Source organism: Gekko japonicus, unplaced genomic scaffold (assembly GCF_001447785.1).
Source record: "Gekko japonicus isolate JY-2015 unplaced genomic scaffold, Gekko_japonicus_V1.1 scaffold2770, whole genome shotgun sequence".
Lineage (NCBI taxonomy): Eukaryota > Metazoa > Chordata > Lepidosauria > Squamata > Gekkonidae > Gekko > Gekko japonicus.
This window is the reverse complement of record NW_015159793.1, coordinates 183,819-190,014: the sequence shown is the minus strand read 5'-3', so window position 1 is coordinate 190,014 and position 6,196 is coordinate 183,819.

Sequence of the window (6,196 nt, the reverse complement as noted above, 5' to 3'; positions counted from 1 at the left end):
CACCGCTCAGGCTCCACTGGACTGTTTTGGATTGCTAGCTATTTGGGGGGGGGGGAACGTGCAGATCTGTCCTCACAGAGGAGGGAGAGCTTGTACCTGAATAAAACTTGGGTCTTAAAGGTGCTACTGGACTGTTTTTTTGGGGGGGAGCTCTGCAACTTATCTGGCTGCTCCTTGCTCTGACTGAGGGCTGCTGGGAGCAGGGGGCGGGGCTTTTTGCATGTGCCCGCCCCCTGGCCTCTTTACTGCCAGAGCTCCGCTCCTGTGCGCTCTTGCAGGAAATGACCCCTGCATCATACCCTAATAACCCTTTAATGATGTCACTCACCTTGCTGGCTTACAGTGTTATGTATTTTATTATACATTACTAGGTATTTTATTGTATTCTTCCCTAGAAATGTTAATATTGAATTGTTAAATGTTTTACCAGTGACGTTACCCGCTCCGAGCCTGGATACAGGGGAGAGCGGGATACAAATCCAATAAAACAAAAATCAAAATCAATTCTCTCGTGCTTTACACTGCCTCTTCCTTAATTAGTTTATCTTACTGTATTGAAATCCCCCCCCCAGGTAAACTAGAACTTCTGACTTCTCTTATCTGTTATTAACGGCCCATGGAGTTCAGGTCCCACATTGAGAATCACACATGATTTATATCAGGCCTCTCTTTGCTCAACGCCTTGCTCTCTCCTCTCCCATAATTTTCCCATCCAACAACGAGGCAAATAGTTTTCTTTTCCCATTGTATCTGAGGAAGTGAGCTCTGACTCACAGAAACGTCTGCTGATATGTTAGCAAGAGGCTTCTTCTGCAAAAGCCCCAGATGAGTAAATGACAGATTCATATAATAGCTGGTAATGTCTAAGTAGAGACATCACCCTGCCAACAAAAGTCCGCATGGTCAAAGCAATGGTATTCCCAGTAGTCATGTATGGCTGCGAGAGTTGGACTATAAGGAAGGCCGAGTGCCGAAGAATAGATTCTTTTGAACTATGGTGCTGGAGAAGACTCTTGAGAGTCCCTTGGACTGCAAGGAGATCAGATCAGTCAATCCTAAAAGAAATCAACCCTGACTGTTCCCTGGAAGGCCAGATAATGAAACTAAAGCTCAAATACTTTGGCCACCCAATGAGAAGGGAGCACTCACTGGAGAAGACCCTGATGCTGGGAAGGATTGATGGTCAAAGAAGACGGGGACGGCAAAGGATGAGATGGTTGGACAGTGTCATAGATGCAACGAACATGAAATTGAGCCAACTTCAGAGGACAGCAGAAGACCGGAAGGCCTGGCGTGATCTGGTCCAGGGGGTTGCGAAGAGTTGGACTCGACTGTGCGACTGAACAACAACAACAACAATGTCTAATACCCAGGGCTTTTTTTTGTAAAAAAAAACCCAGCAGGAACTCATCAGCATAATAGGCCACACCCAACAGCAGAAACTCGTTAGCATATTAGGCAAACCTCGCTGCTTCTTCTACCAGCTTAGTACACTGACACCAAGCCTCAAAATGAGGAAAAAGGACTGTATGCGGCAAACGTCCCACAGCTAAACGGGATGTCTAAATCAAGACACACACACCCAGGGGTCATTCCGTAGAAAAAGAGGTGCAGGAGCTCATTAGCATAACTCATTAGCATAACTTATTTGCATATGCCACACCCCCTGGCATCACCGGAAGTGTGTCAGAAGGCAACACCCACCGCTCAGGCGCCACTGGACTGTTTTGGATTCCTAGTTTTTTTGTGGGGGGGAACGTGCAGATCTGCCCTCGCAGAGGAGGGAGAGCTTGTACCTGAATAAAACGTGGTTTTAAAGGTGCCACTGGACTGTTTTGGATTGCTAGCTATGGGGGGGGGAACGTGCAGATCTGCCCTCACAGAGGAGGGAGAGCTTGTACCTGAAAGCGGGATGGGGGGAGGGCTCTGCAACTTACCTGGCTGCTTCTTGCTCCTCGTGGCCTGACCGAGGGCTGCTGGGAGCAGGGGGTGGGGCTTGTTGCATGTGCTCGCCCCTTGGGCTCCTTACTGCTGGAGCTCCGCTCCTGTGTGCTCCCACAGGAAATGACCCCTGGCCTTTTCTCAAATCAGAGGTCTCAGTCAGGGAGCGTTGGGAAGGAAGGCATGGCAGTGACCCGTTAGTGGGGAAGCACAGGGCTTTTTTTGTGGAAAAAGCCCAGCAGGAAATCATTAGCATAACAGGCCACACCCAACAGCAGAAATTCATTAGGATTGGCTACATTAGGGATGTGTGGCCTAACATGCAAAGGAGTTCCTGCTACTAAAAAAGGCCCTGGGTTTGGACAACAAACAAGGTCAACAGAATAAGAAGCAAAAGGTGGGTGTGGCTGGATGAGCACACTTCTGGTAACATGGGGGTGTGGCCTATTATGCTAATGAGTTCTTGCTGGGCGTGGCCAACTTGGAAGCCAGCAGGAACTCTGTTCTTGTGCGTTCCTGCCCCAAAATAGCCCTGGTGAAGGCATCTAGTGACAAAATTCGGAATTGCAAGACAAGAAGTTTTGGACGCAAAATCTATCCGCTCAAATACCGCAACAGCAGGGCTTTTGGCGAGGGAGGAAAGGGTCTGGCTTGGAAGCCAGCCGGAACTCTGTTCCTGTGCGTTTCTGCCCAAAAATAGCCCTGCTAATACCTTATGGAATGAGTTACAGCACCTTCTTTATTGCCCAGTTCTTTCTTTCTTTCTTTCTTTCTTTCTTTCTTCTTTCTTTCTTTCTTTCTTTCTTTCTCTTTCTTTCTTTCTTTCTTTCTTTCTTTCTTTCTTTCTTTCTCAAATTTAGACCCCACCCTCCCCGCAAAGCAGGCTCAGGGCGGCTTCCATACATCATAAATACATAAATACAAATACTTTTATTCGCTTCCCCGCTTTTGTTGCTTCAACTGTCTCCACACTCCCAGTCTTAAATTAATTCAGCCTCTTTACCCTGTTGTTGGTCATGGACTTTCCTTTCATCTCTCCTCCCCTTTCTTTCTAGCCTCCATATTACTCTTCACTCTCCTTAAGGTTAGAGACTCCTGAAATCTCTTTACTTGTACAGTAAAACCTTTGTTAACTAGCACTCAGGTAACTGAACAGTTACATTAAACAGCATGGTGTGAGAGTGACTTTAGAGCAAACTGGGCCAAAAGCTTCATTAGCTGGCATATTTGCTTAACGGACAAACCCAATCCCCCATAGTTGCTAGTTAACAAAACATTTCCTGTAATTACATTTGTTTTTAATTTTGTCAGTTTAGTTCATTTATTGTTGTTGAGACGCACAGTCGAGTCCGACTCTTTGTGACCCCGTGGGCCAGATCACGCCAGGCCCTCCTGTCTTCCTCCGAGGTTTGCTCAAGTTCACGTTCGTTGCCTCGATAACACTGTCTGACCATCTCATCCTTTGCAGTCCCCTTCTTCTTTTGCCTTCAGTCTTTCCCAGCATCAGGGTCTTCTCCAGTGAGTGATCCCTTCTCATTCGGTGGCCAAAGCCCACCATTTATACCCCACCTTTATTCCCAATGGGGACCCAAAGTGGCTCGCATCATTCTCCTTTTAACCCTCCAACAACCCTGTGAGGTAGGACAGGCTGACAGAGTTTGATTGGCCCAGTGAGCTTCCATGGCACAAAGTAGGGATTCACACTCAGGTCTTCTAAATACTAGTTTGACATTCTTAACCACTGCACCTCACTGTTTTTCCCTTTATGAAAATTTTTTTAAAAGGGACAATCCTGCTAGATTGTGCCCTTAACGATCCAGGCCGCGGAAGAACAGAGAATACGCCAGAGTCTTGTTTCTTTCAGAAGTTTATTCAAAGTCTTATGAACAGGATACCATCAAAGCCGCAGGACAAAACTCCAGGCAGCTGAAGGCAGTCGTTTTCAAGTTTAAGGCATAAACTTTTTTTAAAAATTTAAGTTCAGATTGTGCTTTATATGGACGGACGCCACCCTGGGCTTTGTAGGTGTTCTCCTGAGAGCAGACCGGTCCGATGTGGATTTGTCCTCTCCCTGAAGCCACCATTTTGGACTCTGGCGCAGAGAGTGAGAGGGACCCACAAAACGAACCTCAAACCTCGGTCATAACTCAATCACTGATGGGCTGTTGCGTGGCCCCTTCGTGAGGGGGACCAGATTGAAAGATAATTTGGAAATGAAAATGGGTACAAATCAACTACCAGTCTTTCTTCTCTCCCTTTGAAAGTTGGACATACTGCACTTCCCCTAGATAGGTCTGCACTAACCCTCTAGATCTAGGGAAGAAGATGAAAGCATGCTTTTCCCTGCCAAATGGCTGCCACAAGGTCCTTTGGCCAGTACAGAAATTGAGTCCAACTTGCACATCACTGGGGCTCGTTTTGCTAAGTGTTGCACAGATCCGTAATGACTGATCTGTGATTCTCTGTGCAGCCCCATAAAGGGGATCTGTGCATGTGCAACTCAACATGGCCAGAGTGAACGTGTGTCTCTTTGACTAGCTTCCTAGCGCCCCTTCATTCAAAGGGTGAGGCCAGCAAACCCCTCGCTCGGTCTCCCTGCAGTTTCACATTGACATCCAGTGACTCGGATAACTCCCAGGAAGGGAAAGGACATCGATGGGATGTGTGACTGCATAGGCGGCATCTTGAAGAACAGTCCTTAGGGGAAGATGCGATTCTGCCTTCCCTCTGAACTCAAGGTGAGGGCGTGTCAAACTGGGACGACAAAGGGGCTCATCTCTTAGTGGCACCCAAAGCAACAGGAGGTGTGAAAACCCTTCTGGAACTCTTCCTGTGTCAACACCCGTCCATGTCCAAATGGGGAAGAAAAATAAGGTCTGAGAAGAGAATCCGAAACTGGCTCTTAGCTTTGGTTTCCCACTTCTCCCCTCCCTCATTGTGTGTCCTGTTCCCCCCACGCGTTCCGTTGCATGCGTCAAAGCGCTATGCAAGGGGCATCCAGTCTCCATTGGAAGAACTGCCTGAGATGGGCATTTGACAGCCACCAGCTTTGAATCAGGACCACGAAATAACAGGTCAAGTCATTCAGACGCATCGATCGCTAAGCTGCAAAACTCCCTCGGACCCATCTGATCCCCCCAAAAAGCCAGAACAAAATAAAGAGATGGAAACTGAGATGATTTTGCCGGCACACAGCCCCCTTGAAGGGTTATCGTGTGTCCCTTGTAAAATTCTCACCCTGAACAGAGGACAAATCCACATGGAGACTTCTGCGCCCCCCCAAAGCCCGCAGGAGTCCAAAAAGCTCAAAGTAACTCCCCCCCCAATAAAATACAAAACAGTAGAAAATTTTGGATCAACATTCATAAAAGGTACAAAAAACCTGTTTATATATTATTATGTACACGGAAAACAATGATACAACAGGACAATCAGAAAAGGGCATATTTTTTTCTGCAAAATGCCAATATTGCACTTGGTGTTCTTCAAACTTGGTCTTCACCAAGGTTTTACTTTTGGGAGTGGGGTAGGGGTAGGGTCAGAGGTCATTGCTGTGAGAGCCCACACCTTCTCTTTAGCAAAAGGGAGGAGAAAGGTATATCTATCGTCTGAATATAAGTCGTTCCTGGATCCATAGAGGGACACGGGATAGCTGGTTGGTCCTAAGAGATGGAGAGAGAGGCAAGACAGGAGGTTCTCCATGAAAAAACCTTCAGTAGTCAACTGTCCAGTGCAAAACATCTTCCCCTACAGAGTTTCAAGGTTCACAGTGCCATTTTCGGCACACGGAAAGCCAGTGCGCTTCTTCCAGTGGATCTTAAAGCCCTCTCGCTAAAGCCCTGTTTGAAAGAAGGCATCCCTTTTTGCAATTAAGAACTACAACAGGAGAATCCACTGTTGCATGTGTGCTTAACCTCGGCGCTTGAACATCAGCACAGACAACCAGGTCTACACATTCTGGAAGTCACGTAAGTAACAGTCACAGTACCAATCCTTCCCTCTGCACCCAAGCGAACAGCAGGATGAGCCAAGAACACGGCTCAGGAACAATCAAGTGTCAACAGCAAAATCACTCGAGGATAAAGCATCGGCGGCTTTCCCAGGGTAGCTAGTCAACCGAGGGTCTCCTGTGTGCAATCGTAGTGGCAGAATGTTCTCTGTGCTGTGGGGACGGACAAGTGATATAACGCAGCGAGGAAGCTACATGTGAGACAGAACCGAGGGACCCAAATTCGGGATCCAGGGGAGATACTCC